The sequence below is a fragment of the Esox lucius genome, chromosome 19 (genome assembly GCF_011004845.1).
Source record: "Esox lucius isolate fEsoLuc1 chromosome 19, fEsoLuc1.pri, whole genome shotgun sequence".
Lineage (NCBI taxonomy): Eukaryota > Metazoa > Chordata > Actinopteri > Esociformes > Esocidae > Esox > Esox lucius.
In genome coordinates, this window is record NC_047587.1 from 18,077,993 (window position 1) to 18,100,511 (window position 22,519).

A 22,519-nucleotide genomic window follows, 5' to 3' on the forward strand; every position below is an offset into this window, starting at 1 on the left:
GCAGGGATTTTGGCCCACTCCTCCATACAGAACTTCTCCAGATCCTTCAGGTTTTCGTAACTGTCGGTGGGCAATACAGAATTTCAGCTCCCTCCAAAGGTTTTCTATTGGGTTCAGGTCTGGAGACTGGCTAAGCCACTCCAGGACCTTGAGATGCTTCTCACTGAGCCACTCCTTAGTTGCCCTGGCCATGGAGAAGGACTATCGGCTGGCCTCGAAGAGATTCTGGCAAACCATCCGGCGCCTCAGGAGAGGGAAACAGTGCCCTACCAACGCTGTTTACAGTGGAGGTGGGCAGCTGTTGACCTCAACTGGGGATGTCATCAGGCGGTGGAAGGAGTACTTCAAGGATCTCCTCAATCCCGCCGTCACGTCTTCCATTGAGGAAGCAGAGGCTGAGGGCTCAGAGGTGGACTCGTCCATCACCCAGGATGAAGTCACAGAGGTAGTCAAGAAACTCCTCGGTGGCAAGGCACCGGGGTTGGAACTACAGGGGGATCACACTTCTCAGCCTCCCCAGGAAAGTCTATGCCAGGGTTCTGGAGAAGAGAATACGGCCGATAGTAGAACCTCGGATTCAGGAGGAACAGTGTGGTTTTCGTCCGGGCCGTGGAACACTGGACCAGCTCTATACCCTCTACAGGGTGATGGAGGGTTCATGGGAGTTTGCCCAACCAAACTTGTGGATTTGGAGAAGGCATTCGACTGTGTCCCTCGTGGCATCCTGTGGAGGGTGCTTCGGGAGTATGGGGTCCTGGGTCCTTTGCTAAGGGCTGTCAGGTCCCTGTACGACAGAAGCAGGAGCTTGGTTCACATTGCCGGCAGTAAGTCAGACTTGTTCCCAGTGCATGTTGGACTCCGTCAGGGCTGCCCTTTGTCGCCGGTTCTTTTTGTAATTTTTATGGACAGAATTTCTAGGTGCAGCCAGGGGCCAGAGGGTGTCAGGTTTGGGGACCACACGATTCCGTCTCTGCTCTTTGTGGATGATGTTGTCGTGTTGGCCCCTTCAAACCAGGACCTTCAGCATGCACTGGGACAGTTTGCAGCTGAGTGTGAAGCGGTTGGGATGAAAATCAGTACCTCCAAATCCGAGGCCATGGTCCTCAGTCGGAAAAGGGTGGCTTGCCCACTTCAGTTTGGTGGAGAGTTCTTGCCTCAAGTGGAGGAGTTTAATTATCTAGGGGTCTTGTTCATGAGTGAGGGAAGGATGGAACGGGAGATTGACAGATGGAACGGTGCAGCTTCTGCAGTAATGCGGTCGATGTATCGGTCTGTCGTGGTGAAGAAAGAGCTGAGCCGCAAGGCTCTCACCTATGGTCATGAGCTTTGGGTCATGACCGAAAGGACAAGATCCCGGATACAGGCGGCCGAAATGAGCTTTCTACGATGGGTGGCTGGGCGATCCCTTAGAGACAGGGTGAGAAGCTTGGTCACCCGGGAGGAGCTCAGAGTGGAGCCGCTGCTCCTCCACATCGAGAGGGGTCAGCTGAGGTGGCTTGGGCATCTGTTTCGGATGCCTCCTGAACACCTTCCTGGGAAGGTGTTCTGGGCCCGTCCCAGTGGGAGGAGACCCCAGGGAAGACCTAGGACACACTGGAGGGACTATTTCTCCCGGCTGGCCTGGGAACGCCTCGGTGTCCCCCCGGAAGAGCTAGAGGAAGTGTCTAGGGAGAGGGAAGTCTGGGCATCTCTGCTTAGACTGCTGCCCCAACGACCCGGCCCTGGATAAGCGAAAGAAGATGGATGGACAATGTGATTTTTTGGATTTTTGTTGTAGATTCCATCTCTCACAGTTGAAGTGTACCTTAGATAAAAATTACAGACCTCTACATGGTTTGTAAGTAGGAAAACCTGCAAAATCGGCAGTGTATCAAACACTTGTTCTCCCCACTGTATGTCAGAGAGGAAAGATTTTTCTACTTTGTACGTTGTGTTAAATCTGCTAAATCTTCCCTGATCTACATTACCTTAGTTATCTGGGTTTTCAGCCCGGGTGATTTGGGGTTCTGTGAAGCCTGAGCAGCCTACAATATCATCCCCGTTATCCCCCATGACCAACCACTCACCAAGATTCCTATTCACCACATTATCTACAGCAACTATTATTGTCACGTTGTTAAAATGTAAATATTGAAAATTATCAGCAAAGGAAGTCTGATTGCTTTATCATCTGGTGCACACTGAGAAACACAAATGCATTGCATACACTAGCCCTACAGACACTTCAAAAGTAGTGCAGCTGTGTCGGCCCTCTTCAAGTCCCCCTTCCGAGATTGGCTGCATGTTAAGGGCAAGTAACAGACAGAACCACCCAGCTTCTCTGTGTAACACACGCCAAAACGGAGAGATACAGAAATCATCCAAACTACTTCTGCCAAGACTGTGAGAACCCCCCACACTAATGTGATGTAGTTTACTATCCATTTATACATCTGTTTTCTCAATTACATTGTATTTTATTGCTTTTGATGTTTGCTCATATTTCAACCTGTTACTGCCATGTGGGTATTGGATTAGATTAGTTTGTGACAGACCTGCTCAACTAAACTACCTACATTTTAAAATTGAAATCTCACATTTTACCGGGTTGGGTTTCACTGGTACTGTGCTTTTAGGTATTTGCGAGTTCAATGTTATTGTTCGTTTGTTCCTGCATTATATTCAGCCAGATTGCAAATCCAAAGCAATTCCCACAGGTGACCAGTGAATATAACAGTAACTGTACCAAGGAACAAAAGCTAAGGATAAGCTGAACTTTGAAGCCAACAGTGGAACGGTTATATTCAAATGTAAATCCAGACTGTACTACCTTTGTAGATGCTGAATGTCAATTTATCTGCTTTACTGTGTTTTTACAGTAGCTTTCTCAACCCATTGAAGTGTACGATCACACCAGTGTGATCAGGCTAGAGTGGTCGCTGAAGAGTACGATCACACCAGTGTGATCAGGCTAGAGTGGTCCCTGAAGAGTACAATCACACCAGTGTGATCAGACTAGAGTGGTCCCTGAAGAGCACAATCACACCAGTGTGATCAGACTAGAGTGGTCCCTGAAGTGTACAATCACACCAGTGTGATCAGACTAGAGTGGTCCCTGAAGAGTACGATCACACCAGTGTGATCAGACTAGAATGGTCCCTGAAGAGTACAATCACACCAGTGTGATCAGGCTAGAGTGGTCCCTGAAGAGTACGATCCCAACGGTGTGATCAGACTAGAGTGGTCCCTGAAGAGTACGATCACACCAGTGTGATCAGACTAGATTGGTCCCTGAAGAGTACAATCACACCAGTGTGATCAGATTAGAGTGGTCCCTGAAGAGTACGATCACACCAGTGTGATCAGATTAGAGTGGTCCCTGAAGAGTACGATCACACCAGTGTGATCAGATTAGAGTGGTCCCTGAAGAGCACGATCACACCAGTGTGATCAGACTAGAGTGGTCCCTGAAGAGTACGATCCCAACGGTGTGATTAGAAAGTATTATTAGAATGCACCATTAGAATATCAAAGGTACAAGTGATGCTGGTCAGGCTGGTCAATCACTGGACACATAATGAAATAATTTCCTCAAGCTTTAGATTGAAAACCAACAGATAACTAATAGAAATATAGTTGCAAGCTACAATGGGACAGGGTTCTCCTATATGGCAAGCATAGTGAAATAGGTCGCCAGTTATAAGCTGGAAAGGTCAGACATGATCAGACACTGTGACACTAAGTATTTACACTGCATGCACAATTATTAGCTGCAAGTGAGTATTCTGATCGTATTATTATTTCTGTGTACATTTTCCAACTCCAAACCATATAAACTTGAATGCTCATTGGATTGAATCATTTTCAGGTGATGGTATTGGTGTAATGAGGGAGGGCGTGGCAACAGTGAATAACACCTTATATCAAGGTGTGCATAATTATAATGCAGCTTCATGTCCCCGGGTAAAATGGGCCAAAAAAGAGATTTAACTGACACTGAAAAGTCATAAATTGTTAAATGCCTTTCAGACAGATGCAACACTCTTGAAATAGTTAAACTATTGAGCTGTGAACACCGGACACTCAAACGTTTTGTTGCAAATAGTAAACTGGGGTGCATAAAATGCATGGAGAAGAAAAGATGCAAATTAACTGCAAAAGACTTGAGAATAATTAAACGTGAAGCTACCAGGAACCCATTATCCTCCAGTGCCACCATATTCTAGAACTGCAACCTACCTGGAGTGTCCAGAAGTACAAGCTGTCAAGTGTTCAGAGACATGACCAAGGTCAAGAAGGCTGAAAGAAGACCACCACTGAATAAGATTCACATGTTGAAGTGTATAGATTGGGCAAAGAAATACCTGAAGACAGATTTTTCAAAGGTGTCATGGACAGATGAAATGAGAGTGACTCTTGATGGACCAGATGGTTGGGTCTGTGGCCATCACTAATGGATAAAGGGCATCACTTCGAGTCAGGCGCCAGCAATGTGCAGGCGGGGGTACTGGTATGTGCTGCTATCATTAACGATGAGGTAGTTAGGCCTTTTCGTGTTGAAAAAAGGTCCAACTCAAATCCCATACCTACTGCCTACTTTTTTCATTTAGTTGCCTAATACTGCACATTTATGTATTCCCCTGAAGGAAAAACTAATTTTTCATTTGTTAAACCTTCAGGTATGAGGTTGAATGATATTTTGGATTGACTGAGAGCATTGTATTTGTTCAACAATAAAATAAATCTTTAGGAATATGATTTGCCTAATAATTGTGCACACAGTGTATATGGATTATTTTTACCAAATGGGATAATTCTCAAAGCCATGTTTCACCTCACTAAGTCTAGTTTTTCTGTTATAAGGCAATTTGCATGACCGTGTTTGACTTACAGTGTATAGAACTGGAGCCAATGGAGTGGGTGACTAAGAATGTGTTGCTGATTGTAACGGTTAATTGACACTTTATATGGATTCTTTATACCCTACTGTGTAATTCTCAAATGCCATGTTCCACTTCACAATATCTTTCTTTTGTTATAAGGCAATTATAAGGCATTTGTATATGCCAAATTCAGGCATACAGTCATGGATTTAATCCAGTGGTTGGTGGCTAAGTGCGTGTTGCTCGCTATACCCTCTATTTCCTCCCATGAAATTACACTTTAAAAGGATTCCACTTCACAAGATTTTTTGTTATAAGCTAATTTGCATAGGCCAAATTCAGGTGTAGAGTCTTGCGCTGGAGGCAATGGAATTGTGGCTAAGAAAGCAAAACAATGTGCAATAAACACAACACACAAGTAAAGCAATGTGCAAGTAAGAACAATACAACCATAACATTTTTTGCAGGTGTTGACATTTAAATAACAACACAAAATATGGAAACAAATTAACAGTGCTGATTATAAGTCCGTTCTCTCATTCATAAAGAAATAAGGTGCTTCTGACCTAACATCCTGTATGTATGCATCTTAGTAATGTAAAAATGTCAGCCTATTTACCACTCCAGAGGAGGTGGCGGCAGGGGCTCGTCCTCCCACCCCCCAAGGGACAGGGGACTGCCTCTGGGAATGCCGACGTTGTGTCTGCTGGCGTCGTCGCCTACTTTGGGGCTCTGGATCCTTTGGCCATGGGTCCAGGCTCCAACCCCAAACTGTTCAAACACCCGGCAGATCCCCTCCTGCGCCGTTCTGGTTTGGTCTGTCATTCTGTCATGGTTCTGATGAGCCAGGACACGAAGCGCAGAGTTGGGGAACATCCTTTTAATTGTAACCAATCAGAAACTGAAGCGCAGCTTCCAAACAATGACAGACAACTAAGGGAAACACATGTAAACTTAAATAGGATCCCCAATCAGAGGCAATAGGGAGCAGCTGCCTTTGATTGGGGATATTTAAATAGCAACACATATAGAGATGACTAGAGGCACCCCAGCCAGAACCTGACACCATTACTAATTATGTATAAATCAGAATAAATTTTTTCATTACATTTTTTGAGTGTCTGAATAATAAAGTAAATAAATGATGAACACACATTTTATTGTCTGATAGTTAGCTTATGTTTTATTGATACGACAACAGAAGCATGCCAGTACATTTTGCGCTGCAATACTAAGGAAAATTATTTTTCACAGTTGGTCAATAATTACTCAGTATACCTTTTAACAGTATTACTGGCGGTAGACGTTTGCTAACATACTTTAAACCTGTCGAAATCAGAAATTCGATACGCAACTAGTAAGTAGCGTGGTGCTTTTGTGCAGAAGTAGATGAAATGTGTTGTGACGTCATAATCACAGACTGGAACACCAGTACTGTAACCACATGCAAATAAAGTCACGCTGGGGGGCTGTTAAGTGATATTTGAAACGTACTTGAAAAGGTTAAGTCTGTCCTGACTGTTTGCGAAGATGCCTGGTTCCGCTCCCTCACATGGAAAAGTCAATGTACCCTCAGACAGGACGGACAAATGAGAGAGAGAAAATAATCATTTTGGATTATACAACAACAAAAACAACTGTTGAGAAAAGTTGGCTACAGTGTGCTATATGCATGTACTCCATTACACACACACACACACACACACACCTTACATTTGTTTGCAGGAGATGAGCTTGCTGTTTGTTTTGCTGGTTGAAAGAGATTGAAGGGGTTTGTGACCTGGAGTGTAGAAGGGTGAATGGCACCCTACTGACTGCCTATGAACCACTAAGGGACAGGTTATACAGGTCAGAGAGAGTTTGAGCAGCAGGTTTATGGTATTCCCAGACATATAGGCACCAGCTGTGGGGGATGCGGGGTGAAGTGAGCTGCTTTAAAGGGTTGTGAGGTGCTGATAAGAGTCCCTGGCTGAGAATTCAATGCAGGGACCATCTGATGACCAGGCCATTCCCAAATCCCTGGCTGTTGACTGACCATACAAAAAGCCCATCGACAGGACACTGTTAAGAGATGAAAAGATGTGACATACAGCAGAAATTCCTTCCCTAACTCAACCTGGATTACTAGATACCACTACCAAAGGCCGTTAAACAGCAAGAACATACTTTAAACATTCCATCCAGGACGGGACCATTAACACAGAGGCCTGCCAAGGGGAATGTCTTTGTGTAACGGACAGAATCCAGACTCCAGGGGGGAAATAGGAGTTTTGTTTTTTTAAATGCAATATCCTATCTTTTAGAAGAAATCATTACAAAAGGAGACTGAATGGAAAGAAGTTAATTTTGATGCAGAATATAATGATTGTGTGGGGTAAAAATGTTGAAGCAAAATGAATAACTTCACTTTCAATTAAAACATGTTTAGTATTATTATTTAGGGGATGTTATAAGTGAAACAATGACCTAACTTTGCAGATTGAAGTTTTATCCATTAGTTTTGGAACAATATTAAATTCCCTTTGGAAAAGGACTCTGAGTGCAACTCTTGCAAAAGCTAAATCAACTCAATGATTTCGCCAATCAGGAGGAAAACTAAGGACAAAATCGGACCCTAAATTAAGGTTGCAATATCTGCCTTTTGTTGACCAATAATCTTGCCCTTGGAAATAGAAGCACATTCCTGGTGAGCTATTGAACTAATGGACATTTGACTTAGTCTTAGTTTTGATGGAAATATGAGTTGGGGGCTTTTTGAACAAGGGCTTGTTGTTGTTTTCTTGTACATTAAAACAATCCTTGATAGCAGCCTACTATGGTCTTTGTGTAAATACAATGTGGTTTACTTCTCTCCTCATGCCTAGTAAAATTATCATGAATATAATTATTCATCAAAATCCTTGTTAATCAGAAGAGACCATCCTCTCTTGGTCCCCTAGAGAACCTCATGTGGATATATCCATATTATATACTTCCTAATTGCTAACCAAATAAGAAAATATTTTGGAAAATTGTGATGATGGAGGGGGAGACAAGATAAATGTAAGTCTTTGGGTAAAATAACTGATTCTGTCTGTACGTGATTTTTCTGTGTTGGCGTTCATATTCCTGGGCGTAGCAGAAAATCTAACAAATTGTCTGATCTTTGCTTTTACACACTGGGAATAACAAGCCTATTGTGATGTCATCTGTCCAATGAGATCAGCATTCTCCATGAGTCGTCTGCTAACAGGTCTTTCTCCCAGCCTTGAATGTGCTGCTGCAAAATACCTTTACTGAATGTGGAAAATAGGAGAAACAACCAGTTATCAAGAATCCTGGCCAAACCAAAACTTCACTTGAGGAAATCAGCATTCCCCATGAGTCGCCTGAAAATAAATTCTGATCTCCAACATCTCTTCCGCCTGGCAGATCCAAAACTCCAGTCAAGGAGATCAGCATTGTTCCTTGGTCGACTCTAAACAGGTCTGTCTCCCAGTGTCCTTTTCCTGCTGCTCACTGCTTTCCCCGCTTCACTCCGGGTGTCCCCCGATTAGCAAAAGATACAACTTCAACCACATCCAGCTCCCGACTTCACAGCTGCCCATCCCCCTTCTCACTGTCGTCAATGAGGAAGAGCAGAAAAACCACCAGATGTTCAATATCAGTACCTTCTGGTAGAACCAAAACCCCAGTCGAGATCAGCATTCTAACTAAGTTGCTTGCTAAGAGGTCTTTCTCACAGCCTCTAAGCTCAATGTTTCGCTATTCACTGCGTTCCCTGATAAGCCATGATGCAACTTCATCCAGCTCACAACCTCACAGCTGCCCATCCTGCTTTTCACTGTGTTCAACGCGGAACAGCAGATGTTCCCAGAATTGTTCAGGGGACTGGCAGTTGCTGCCAGGTATGACCACCCTCTATCCAGAAGATCCAGAAGATCCATCTGATTAACCAGCCATCCATCCTGCAGTCCGAATAAAATAAAAGCTTAGAAATATATTTAGAATTTCTAAAGTATCTAATTTGAAGTACATTGTTTGACCTGATGACATAACATGACATACATAAATATCATTTTCCTTGATCTATATGCTCTGTTTATGAGATTTGCAAACTTTAAATTATTAAGTCCAGAAAAATAGAGTGCTCTTCATTCATATTGTCTCCATTGGCAAATATGAGAACAATGGGACAAAAAATGTACATGATGTTTATCTTCTTGGTCTTTCTAAAATGCTATTTCCAATCATGTATTAATCATGTATTATAAGGATATTTAAAGCAAATAAGTGGGTCCATTTTAGCACATTGAAGTGTACTTATTACTGTTTAAATAGTACTTGTATACTCAATAATATTTACAGTGGTGTACTACAGTATAACTTAAGTGGTTCCAAAATAGTACCCTGTACGTATACTGCTTTTTTGGTTTGGGCTAGGCTAGTGGTGCCAGACAAGCTATTTTTGTAGCTTACTAGTTGGGTAGGGAACATGCTACTTAGATAGATTTGCAACTTACTGTTGAGGACAAATATGGCCAACGGATTTTTTAGGTCAATATATGTCTGTGTATTCTTCCTTAGCTTGACAGCAATGCCTATATTAGTTTCCAGAGCTTTATCCCACTTTCTTAGAGATTGGTAATGTTGGGAGTTTGTCTTGCATTACTTAATTAACCTATTTATGGAACTCACATGATGTCATGAAGTGGTGTGCCGCCAGGATCATTATGTCCACTGTCTAACAAATGTAAATCAATAAATCTTTAAATAATTTAAATCATGTTGACGTTCTTGGATAAGCAGGTCATAGTTGCAGCATTTTAGAACTAGTTAAGGAGCTTTGTTCACCAATGATCAATATTTGGTAAGGTTAAAAATGTCACTAGAGCATGATTTTCGGAACTTGCAAATGTTAGCTATGTCAGCAAAAATTGTTAAATGAAAGGGATGGTGCTAACAGCGCAGCACATGCAGAGTAAAATATAAAATTAGTTAACTAGCTACTGTTTCTAAGTAGCACCTACCTAACATTATTATGAGTTTTTACAATGCCAACTATTTGTTGTTGCCACAACACTTACTGTACTGTGTATGTGTTCAGCTGATCAAGGGTAGCATGACAGAGAAGTTGATATACAGACTGGTTTTGTATAACATTCGCTCTGAATTTAGGGGCAGCGTGTCTACAACGTTACTCTAAATAAAACATGATAACTAAGCCGTCAAGCAATGTTGAGAAAGCTGTCTAGTTTTCTCAGTAACATGATTAGATAACAACTGTTCATCAGATGCAGACTGGTTTTTGGGTTTCCACTGTGTTTTCTGATTTCAACCCAATTTCTTTAAAACAAATATATGGCATTTCTTCTGGCCATTTAAACAATTTAATCTTTTATTGTATTGTATCAATGTATCAACGTTTATTTATTAAATCTAATGTTACTTTTTTCCTTCAGATGAATGATCAGAAGTCCTTTACATTATCATTGGAACTACCAGCGATGTCTTCCATCACATAGTCCAAGATAATCTTCTTAAGTAACAATGGCCACAAATACTAATCCCCAAGCCCGCAGACAAAGATTTGAAGGTTTTGTTAAACCCACAAGGTGACCAGATCTTGTGGATTTACATCCACTAGTTTACCTGACCTATCAACCATGCTCGAAACAATTTACAAAATAAAGCACTCAAAAAGGGATTTTTTACTTTACAGAGCGCCGTAGCCTTGTTGGTACAGAATAACTAACAGCTGACTGAGTTGCATGCTGCCGACAAAAAAGGAAACCAAAACAAGTCACAAGCTGTTAACAATAAATAGATACTACTAACCAAATTAATAAATTTAGGGTAAAAATTTAATAACAAAAGACACTCTGGAAGCCTCGCTAGACCAACCCCAGAAACGGTGAATGAAAATAATGCCTTCCAACAACATGTTTTGTTACTGGCCACTATACACTTGTATAAGGAGGACCTCCAAGAGGTCACCAGAAGCCTGGAGGGCACAGCCTCTACTGACATTTGACAGCAGAGGAAGCAACATCTTCTGCTTTACAAACTGATCCACTGTGACATAATAGACAACATTGCTGCACAAATGAAGTTTATGGCTCAGAGTTGAGAGAAACCAGTGCAGTGGCCTAGCTAAGAGGGAAAGAAGAAACAGTTAGGGTTGTAAAGCTGTATCTGTAGGAAGAAGACATCCAACAATGTTTATGCAGAAAAATGGGTTTTGAAAAACTAAAACAAGACTATTATGTACTTGGAAGTCAGTGATATGCTTACTAGGTTAATGAGGCAATACTTTTGATTTGACTAAAATGTGACTAAAACATAAAGGCATTTTGTTGAGTAAGATTGGCTTACTGTTTTTGTCATTTTGACAATAACTACACTAAATCACCATTCAAGTCATAAAAATTTGACAAAAACGTTCAGATATTTTTGTCAAAATGTCTAAGACTAGACCTAATCAAAAAAAGGGAGGCAAAATTAACACTGGAACATACAGCACAAAATACAATACATTACCCCTTGTGCGCCCCTCTGGCATTTTTGTACATTTTTCTCAATACATTTTTTTTGATTTGGGGATCTGTGTTGCAGCTAGGGGCATGATGTTTTGGCAGAACTCTTATTTATTATTATTTTTTTTTAATCCAATGTCTTTAACTCTTTCATGTCTTTCATACTGTGTTTATGATTTTTGCACCATCTTGACACCTTCGTGGACAACAATTTCCCATTGACTTATATTAAAAACTTTTTTTATCTCACTGCCATTAGAGTATAAAACCATGCATTCTGAAATGTAAGCAGTTCATTTTGAAGAAAAGTAGTGATATTTGAACTGTATTCCACCACACACACACACACACACACACACACACACACACGTGCACACACACACCCACACGTGCGCGCATGTGCGCGCCCACGCACACACATGCGCGCACACACCCACAAGCCCACACACACACACACACACACACACGTGCGCACATGTGTGCACCTATGCACGCACCCACAAGCCCACACACACACACACAAGTGTGCACACCAAAATCCTTGGGGCACCTTGGTGGTCACATGGCAAAATAAATAAATAAATACAAGAATTTCATCCATTGGCCTACAATGGGAAAATGGTTGAATCTGGTTGAATCTGGTAGAAGAGATTTTGTGTGCACGTGTGTGTGTGTGTGTGTGCACGTGTGTGTATGTGCACGCATGTGTGCGTGTGTGTGTGTGTGTGTGTGTGCGTGTGTGTGGTGGAATACAGTCAGCATTTCAAATATCACTACTTTTCTTCAAAATGAAATGCTTACATTACAGAATACATGGTTTTATACTCTAATGGCAGCGAGGATTATGTTTTTAATGGAAGTCAATGGGACATTTTTGTTCACGAAGGTGTCCAGAGGGAGTATCTGGCACTACATAAAATATACTAATGCAATCAAATAAATGTTGTTGCTAATCTTTGACATATCCAAGACTCTAATCACCACCAAAGCCCCATGTCCCTAATATTTATTATATGGAAAATATTAATTTATTTATGTTTTTTTGTAATAAATAATGAAGTAATTCAAACAATCAAACTGGCATTTAAAGGGTTAACATCCTGAAAATGATTGAATGTTTGGTTGTTTTGAGCAGGTTTCAAGTTGTTTTAGTGATTTATGAAAAAAAAAACTGAAAAAAATATCAGTTTATTGTACGTGCACATTTTTGTCCACGAGGGTGTCCAAAGGTTAGTAAATTTGAGGGGCACACAAAGGTGCATTAAACAGTTACATTGCATACATTTAAATGTATTGTTAGTTGGGATATATTAACCAGTCCCTAAGTCTTTTGGTAGAAAGGGAAGCTGTACAGTTCAATCAATCAAATGTATTTATAAAGCCCTTTTTACATCAGCAGTTGTCACAATGTGCTTTTACAAAACACCCGGCCTTAAACCCCAAAGAGCATTAATTAATAAGTGCATGTGGGCTGAGTCCAGAGTCTATTTAAACCTAGTCCAGGTCGAAAGCATGACCAAATGGACAAGGACTGGGACAACGGGGGGGGCTGATTCCCGGCACAATAATATAGTACGCTAAGACCTTGGGGCTGAGACGGGGGGGGGTTGGGGGTAGGGGGGGGGGGGGGGTCCAGTGACACAGGGCCCAACAAGCAGGAAATTGCCAAGCATTCAACCAAAGGGACACCCACCAACCGCAACCACCCTGAATGAGGGCAGAGTATTGCCAGCAGAGTTCAGCCCAATTGCACAATGTGCTCAACAGAGAGACAACAACAAGCCAGAGACTCCGCCCCCGAATGGCATTGAAGGGAGTGCATCCCAGTGGCAATAAGAGCCCACCTGGCAAGGGTGAACAGTATCATGCCTTTCTGGTCCCCTTCACGCCCCCGGACCAGACCACACTTAATCACAGGCCATGCTGTAGAGATGAGTCTTTAGTAGACACTTGAAAGTTTGCACTGAGTCTGTATTTCTAATCTTAATGGGCAAATCATTCCACAATAGTGGAGCTCTATGATAGAATGCCCTGCCTCCGGCGGTTTGTTCAGAAATTCTAGGTACAATTAAAAGGCCTGCAACTTGCAATCTAAGGTTACATGTAGGTATATATGGCTGGATTATTTCAGCGAGGTAAGTAGGAGCAAGTCCATGTATTAATTTATAGGTTAACAATAAGACCTTGAAATCAGCCCTAACCCTAACAGGCAGCCAGTGTAAGGATGCTAGGACAGGAGTAATGTGTAAACATTTTTGTTCTAGTTAGGATTCTAACGGCCATGTTCATCACTAATTGAAGTTTATTTATTGATTTATCAGGGTAACCGGAAAGAATAACATTGCAGTAATCTAATCTAGAAGTAACAAAAGCATGGATTAGTTTTTCTGCATCAGTTTTTCACATTTTCAGATTTTTGCAATGTTTCGAAGATGGAAATAAGCAACTCTTGAGATATATTTTATAGGTTCATTAAAGGAGAGGTCAGGGTCAAGGGTAATGCCGAGGTTTCTTACAGTTTTTTTAGATACGACCATGCCACCGTCGAGGTTCACAGTGAGATCTGCAAACAACGCTATTTGTTTCTTGGGTCCTAAAATGAGCATTTCTGTTTTTCTTGAGTTTAAAAGCAAGAAGTTCTCTGTCATCCACTTCCTAATACCTGAAACGCATGCTTCCAAAGTAGCACATTTTGGGGCTTCTCCATGCTTCATTGAAATATATAACTGTGTCATCAGCATAACAGTGAAAATTGACATTGTGATTCCGGATTACATCACCCAGAGGCAGCATATATAGTGAGAAAAATAATGAGCCTTGAGGAACACCAAAACATACTTTTGATTTGTCAGAGGATATGCCATCCACCCATACGAACTGATATCTTTCAGATAAATAAAATTGAACCCAGGCTAGAACATGTCCACGTAGCCCAATATCGGTTTCCAGTGTCTCTTAGAGCCTTTGTCTGAGGCCATTAGAAGGTAATTTGTTAGCTTCACAAGTGCAGTCTCAGTGCTATGATGGGGTCTGAAACCGGACTGGAGTATTTCATAAATATTATTTGTCTTCAGGAAGGCATTCAGTTGCTGGGAAACACATTTTTCTAAGATTTTTGAGAGGAATTGGAAGTTCGAAATTTGGCCAATAATTGTTTAATATGTCTGGATCCAGATTTTAGAAGAGGCTTTATTCCCTATATTTTTAGTAAGTTTGGTACACATCCAGAGGAAAGGGAGTCATTTATTATGTTCACCATTGGCTGACCTAGCCCCGGAAATAGCTCCTTTAGTAATTTTGTTGGAATCGTATCTAGTTGACAATTTGGGGGTTTAGAACTCATTACTTATTTAGTGAACGTGTCCAGCGATATAGTATAAGAAAATGCAAGTGTCCCCATTGACACCAGGTCAGGGAGGTTCAGGATATTCTCAGGAAAACTGAGATTTTGGGGACTATTTAAGGAGGAGTCAGTTATTTGTTTTCTATGATCTTTTCATCAAAGAATTTAATGTATTCTTTACAGCTAAAGTGAAGACCCACTTCACTTGTTGAGCATTGCTTTTTTGTTAACTTTGAAACTGTATCAAAGAGACATTTTGGATTGTTTTTGTTCACTTCAATCAGGTTGGAGAAGTAAGCTGATCGAGCAGATGTGCGTGCAGTTCACATTAATAGGTGTGTTTGTGATAAACTCAGTTATACATCACATCCAGCACCTTATGGGTACTGGCCAAGGCTCCCATGTGAATAACATCACCATTATTCAACCCAGATAAAAATATTTCTTCCTTCCAGAAAAACCCAGTTACAAATTTTGATTATATTCTTTCTTTCTGTTTACAATGTAGCTTTCCATCTAACAAAATGCCAAGACAATAATATATAAGAAAACCATTTCCACCAGTCCATGTAAGGATAACTTACTGTACAGTGGAAGGTATTCAAACCCCTTCACTTTATACATATTTTATTTTGTTAGTGACTTAAATTGATTAAAGGGGCACATATGTAGAAGCGTCTGCATGTTCAGCAATTGAGCAACTTTTAATTTAAAAAAGAAAGCAAGATCAAAGTTAAAAGATCAGATCAGCACTCCTAGGTTGGCCTCAATGTAGTGTTCTAGGAATGGGCCTGGAGACAGATACTGTGAACAACAATGCTAATTTTCTTATTAATAAAACTGCATACTGTTTCCATCTTATGGAATGGAAACAGTATCTTATCATTGTTTATCGTTGTGCATACTGACATACTAACACACGTATTTACAGACACACAAACGTTTCCACCGTCATAAACAGGACATTAACTATCATTCTCCTTTTGGATGGAAAATCCTTTTAAATGTTCACTACTGCTATACCAGTTGAACACACATTTACTCAGGCCTGCCCATCACACTCTGTGGGTGTGTGGGGCAGTGGGTGTATGGTTGGATGGGTGTATGAGTGATGGTGTGGTGCATTGGGATCGTAAACTCAGTCCAGGAGATCAGCGTAAATCCACTCTGTCAGGTGTATGTTGGAAAGATGAATTTGGTCTCACTGGGCTTACCAGGGGAATAAAATATTATGTTCACAGCCCCTGTAATGTGTTGAATAGTAAATGGGTAATGCAACCAGGTTATTGTAAGGTTTTTATTTTTAATTTTGCCCCCTCAAAGATTTCAGTTTGTTTTTCAATTGAATTGTTCACATTGTAAGTCACATTAAAAGCGGGAAAAGTTCTAACATGATTTATCTTTGTCTCATTCTTTTACATCACAAAAACCGTGGTGTGTAGACATTTTATATCCACTGTACCTTTTCAGCAATAGTGGAAGAAAAGAACAATATGTCAAATATCATCAACTGCCCAATGACCAGGAAAGACAAACCTCTTTGCTTCAGGCTGTACACCACTAATGGTACAGTTAAAAATGCATTCAGAGATTTTTGTTCACTGGCTGTAGTAAGAATGTTTCCCCGATAATTGTTTACCATGTGATTTATGTGCCGATATGAGCATATCAAAACCTGTCATGGACTTTCATGGCTGTTTGATGTATGATAGTGATTATATTTACAGATTATGTGCATATAAACAACATATTACAAACAATCAGCCCAAGAAACATTTCCTGCAACTAAATAAACATTTCTGTAGTTCACCTTACTTATTCCTGTAAACCCATCAACAGTAACCTGTTGTGTTTTGTCTTACTTGCAGCTCTAGTTGACCGTGTGAGAGACCCCGGGAATAATACACAGGTATGGACACTTGTCTTTCAAATGTTCAGATGTTATATGTCAACCAAATGAATACTTGATGGAAGTACCAGTTTGGAGAGTGTTTTGGTTTTCTGTCTGCCAGTTCTCCAGTATGTTATGGGGAAGCAGTACAGACCACAACAGCAGATATTTTCTTGCTTCTTAACATGCTGTAAGTCTTTTGAAGTTTGAACAGTATTGTACTGATGTGATTTTGATGACTGCATGATATAAGGACTGACTCATTTGTTGTTTACAATCAGTTCCTAATCATAAAAGTAAGCAAACAGACGTGCCATGCAAGCTCACACATATGCTCCCTCTCTCTCCTATACAAGCACAGGCATCCTGTACACACACACACACACACACACACTATAACCCACACACACACACTTGCTCTTTCTACCCCTCTCTCCTCCATGCTTTAATTACACGCAAGAGTGCTCCACTCTGCGAGCCATGCCACTGGTTCCTCCTACAGCGGGGCCTTCTGGCAGCTTGTTTACATACAAATGTGAATTGTGTTCGACTGGCCGGCACAGTGAGCCAGTCCTTTACTTTTAGAACCTTGCTCAAATAAGGTTTGTTTGTGTTTGTGTGTGTGTGTGTGTGTGTGTGTGGACATGTCGCTTGTGTGCCTGCTCATGTGTGTGTTCTGAGAATGTAATCTGCATATCATTAATATGTGTAGTTTTCCAAACTGTCTTTGTCGCTTCAGCAAAGAGCTATTAAGACTTAGGGTTAAACAATAACTTACCAGTTGCTATACAACAAATAAGTATTTCACAACAATTTATTTGGTAATCTAATATCAGTGGGATGTACATAATTCTATTAAATTACTTAATGCATTTTTTTTAAAGCTTTTATATACACATTTGGTTTGTGGTCCCTCAGTAAGGTTATACATTCAGCACATAGGGTTTTTTGTACAATGGAAGATGCTCCACTGCAGATTATTCTGCAAGGTTATGATTTAACTCCACAAGCAGAACCAATTGTGAGCTCTAAATTATCCCTGGCAGATAGAAGGTTGTATGCATTATAATGCTATAAATAGCTGTCTATGAAACTTTGGATATGAGAAACAGTTTAGAGAAACTTCATGTTGAATGGATGCAGAAAGAAAATGACAGAAGTTGCACCTCTGTCATTCAGACTTGTTGTTGCGGTGGTTACTAACATTATAACATTATACCTATACCTAGTTAACATTATGTTGCATCTAAAATCTATTTCAGGAAGCAATGAGTAGAATTCTCAGTTAGTCATCAGCCGCAAAAGGAAAGAACATAACAAAATCAAAAGAGTTGTACGACGTTACCTTGCAGTCTATGAACAATTGGACAATTTAATATTGTAATACATTTTCAATATAACAATATTACATTTTAATATTGCAATACAATGTAATACATTTTCTTAAAGAATTTTGAGCAGATTCTTTAACAAAACTTAAATCTCAGATAACTGTGTTTTATACTCTCTGTTACTCATTTACAAGGAATATGTTTGTTTGGGGTCACTGTGACTACAGTGACTACTCTACAGTGTAATGCAGTTTGCATCTGGAGAACATTTCACAGCAGGCTTGCTGGCTGACTGCATGTCTGATAAAAAAAAACCCTGATCATCATCAACATCACCACCACATGTGTGCATATATATCACATGGCAGTACCACATGATTGAGGGAGTGATAAAGGTAATGTGGCTGAAAAAAACAACACAATGTTGATTAAGGTGCTGAAGATCAACTAAACACTGTGTTTTAAAAGAGAAATGAAAATCTAACCAAATGCCAATGTATTCTAGAAGTAGGAACACTTTCAGTAAGAGTTCTGTAAAATGTAATCCTTTTGGGACATAGTAGATTTCTCTTGCATTTAGCCCCAGCCTGAAGTTTCTAATTCCATTTTGTAGTAGTTGAAAATCAGACTGCCGTTGTGCATGAGATCGGCCGGGAGATGGGGTGGTAGTGTCGTATTTTACAATGTCAGTACCACGTCATCAGCATAGAAATCTAAATTATTTTCACAGTCATAGTTATCATCTATATACAGAGTGAATAGAATTGAACCTTGCGGAACTCCTCAATTTACAGATGGGAAACAAACCAGTGGTTAGATCCCACTGCAGAGCGGTGGTTGGAGTTGAATACTTTTTCAAGACAATATATATTAAATGCTAAGTGGATTATTTATGTTGTTAATTAGCTAAAACAAATTTAGATTTTTTATAATAATTTTTGCTTTTGATCCTACGCCTCCCTGGGCAGCTCTCTGAGACCCCTTGGAGGTCTAGACACCCGGTTTAGAACGAATGGTGTACAAGAGGGGCAGTGTGACCTCTTGTGGCTCAGGGACCGAATGCAATAATACAGAGCTTAAACCCGACCCCCAAAATTGCCTTTTTGGAGCATTGGCTCTCAGATCCCAACACTAATGAATGAAGAGCCAAGGAAGCCGTTTCCTTTCCAAAGAGAACAGGCACTTAATAAAAGTGTTCTTGACTGCAAGCCCAGCTATTCAGTCTTCTTTGCACGACATAGCCCCTGCAGTCTCGGGCACAACTACCCCCATGGAGACATAATAAGAAAAGTTCCAAAAAAATGTCTGGGGTCCTGTTGCCAACACACCGAGGCTTCCAGAGATTTTGTTGACCTCCAAGAGAACCTGAAGAGAGGTCCCAAATGGCCAAGCAGAGGGTGAGTCAATGGGAAAAAAGCAGAATTTCATGATGCAGCCAGTGAATTGCAAAAGTCACAAATGTAAGCCAAGGCCTCAAAATACAGAAAAATCTCAAATTATTGATAGAAGTTATTGATAGAAGTAAAAACAATTGGTTTATTTAAAAATGCATTTCTAGTCGTTATATCCAGTTGGTTATAGTATCCCATGAAAAGTGTGTCATAAAAAGGGATTTGAGAAGAAGTTGAACAAGTGAAGACTGAACTAGATTATAGTGGTCAGAAGAATGATGCTTTGCACTCTGACTGTTGTCTTGCCAAGATGGAAGAGACTAGTTGCAGGATCTCACCTGTGCTGTAGAGGTTTGAGGAGAGGTTTTGAGAACCACTGCCCTAGAAGAAATTGGTGTAATGGGTGTGATGGGTGCAAAGTCCAGGACATGTTTGAAACCCTCATTGACCTTCGACAGCTGTCAACCTTGAGGTGAAGTCAAAAGTCATTAGTTAGAGCCACTTTTCGCATGGGCGACTCACTCTCCTGCATACGCTGTTGCACAACTGCAGCCTGACTTTCCGCTATTAAAATGTACTTATGGATCGTAGGTTTTGACTAAGTGAAATGTAATTCTCTAGGCCAAAATATACTTTTGGATGACCCCAAAATTACTACCCTAAACAGTTCTGTTACAGAATGTGTTCTTTCCCACAAATACCTTGGTATAAGGTTAGATGAAAATCGCTCTTTTAAAACACATTACTGAGTTGGCGCGCACACGCTGGGACTCTCTGACCTCTAGAAAGCCCAGGTAATGGTTAGTATTTTTATTGGGCTGTCATGCAGAAACTTCCTGACTATGTAACCTCTGGAAATTAGTTAGTAGTAGTTATGAAACAAACACCCAAGACTGGCTTATCCTGGAGACACTGCAGGCTTATTCAGGACTGGGTAACACTGCTTTTGAATAATATGCCCCACAGTCATGGAATGTAATTCAGAGTGAACATAAACTAAACATTGTAGTGCCTATAAGACAAGGTAGACCTGTCTCCCAGTTGATTTCTCTGTATAAATAGAAGTTTTATGCAGAGCTCCTGATGTAGTTGACCAATGCACCATAAGTCTACTTCCAACTACTGAACTCTGGAGCTACTTTGAAGTGTTTGCTGTCTTCTCTGTGGTTTCTCTTACAAGTCTCCTTGTTTGAGCCCTGGGTTTCGGGGGAATAGCTTTTTCTTGGTATTGCCTGTTTGGTGTGATGCTCCCTTTGAACAAGCACTATACATTAAATTGTACAAAATGTTTTTTTGCAAACACCACTTCTACATCCACGGGTGGAATTATTCATTTTTTTAATCCAAATTGTCTTCAAAAACCTCTTAAGCTTCTTAAGGTTTTTGAAAACTGTTACCACCTTGATTTGTGGTGTCCTATTTATGTCTGGTGGATTAGATTGACTCATACTGACCAATACTCAATGCATACTCCAGCTGTCTGAAAAATTACCAATAGTGCACTCTGGCTGTCTGACAAATGAACCATAATGCAGTCTGACATTACCTATACCTTGCCTGCAGAAAGGCTGATAATCAAACTATTAAAGTTCATACACTTGCCAGCTTAGCAGAGTGATACTGTATACCCTTGACAGAGAACTTATGTAGGCCCTGGTTGAAAATGATACACAACGTAGGGAACAGGTACAAATTTGGGAATCAGTCCTGCAGTACATTACATTTAACCCTGCCAATCACACTCAATTATGTTACTGGACAAGAAACCAGTGATCCTCAGCATTTCAACATATGCCCACTATACTTGGCCCACTAAATGTTTGAGCAATACAAAAGGTTACAATTGAATGGTCTAGCTGTAAACCTACCTCAGGCTGCTTACCTTTCTGACTCCCTCAAGCTGATGACCTTAATCAGACTCATTACCTGTATCAGTAACTCAGCCTCATTACCTGTATCAATATCTCACAGTGCGATATCTCACCTTTCTCATTACCTCAAGCTTCTTACCTTTCTCATTACCTCAGGCCGCATACCTGTCTCACTGCTTCAGGCTGTTTACCCTTTCTCATTACTTCAAGGTGCTTACCTTTATCACTACCTCACATTGATTATATTAATCACAACCTCGGGCTGATTACCTTAATCACTACCTCAGTCTCATTACCTGTATTGCTACTTCTAGCTGCTTACCTTTCTCACTACCTCAGGCTGCTTATTTGTCTCACTGCTTTAGGGTGATTACCTTTCTCACTACCTCAGGCTACTTATCATTCTCACTAACTCAGGGTGATTACCTTCATGACTACCTCAGGGTTATTACCCTTCTAATTGCCTCATGCTGATTACCTTTTTTGACCTCCTCTGGGTGATTACCCTTATGACTACCTCAGGTTGATTGCCTTTATCACTACATCAGGCTGTTTACCCTTATCACTACCTCAGTCTGATTACCTTTATCACTATCTCATCCTGGTTTCCTTCATCACTACTTCAGGTCTCCATAACCTCTGTTGTGACCGTGACCTTTAGAGCCATTAGAGATTGATTAATCTGTGAAGGGAGAGTTCCAGAATGGGTACAGTAGTGAACAAACGGAAATTAGCAGTAGCCTCTTCCCTCAAGCTGCTGCAATATCCACATCTGATAAAAATGTACTATTGATGAGAAAACATGCTGACAGATATTGGATCATTTGGAAGCAGTATGTTTGTAAATGTTCACCCGGAACTGGCCACCCCTCAGAGCCTAGTTCCTCTCTAGGTTTCTTCATAGGACTTGGCCCCTTTTAGGGAGTTTTTCCTAGCCAGTGTGCATCAACATTGTTGTTGCTTGTTTCTTGGGGTTTCTGGCTGGTTGTTTTGTAAAAGCACTTTGTGACAAATGCTGATGTAAAAAGGACTTTATAAAATTGTGAAATTTTTCAGGTTATTGTGAAATTGTTATTGTTTATTTTCCCCCTCGAAGATTTCTGTTTGTTTTTTAATTGAATTGTTCACATTATAGGTCACATTAAAAGTGCAAAATGTTCGGACATGATTTATCTTTGTCTCACAATTTACATCACATTCATCTGTATGTTAAGAAACCTCAGCTACCTCTTACCCCTGCACATCCACTCTTTACTGGTACTCTCTGTATGTTAAGAAACCTCAGCTACCTCTTACCCCTGCACATCCACTATAT

The 22,519-nt window shown here is 40.6% G+C and overlaps 1 protein-coding gene across 1 annotated transcript in view; it reads left to right on the forward strand.

Moving 5' to 3' along the window:
- Positions 1 to 22,519, forward strand: part of LOC109614689 — a 371,347-nt gene that overhangs the window by 102,609 nt on the left and 246,219 nt on the right. Inside the window, exon 3 of the mRNA XM_034288243.1 lies at positions 16,589 to 16,629. The gene's annotated coding sequence lies outside the window, so the exon portion shown is untranslated. The remainder of the gene's footprint in view (positions 1 to 16,588; positions 16,630 to 22,519) is intronic.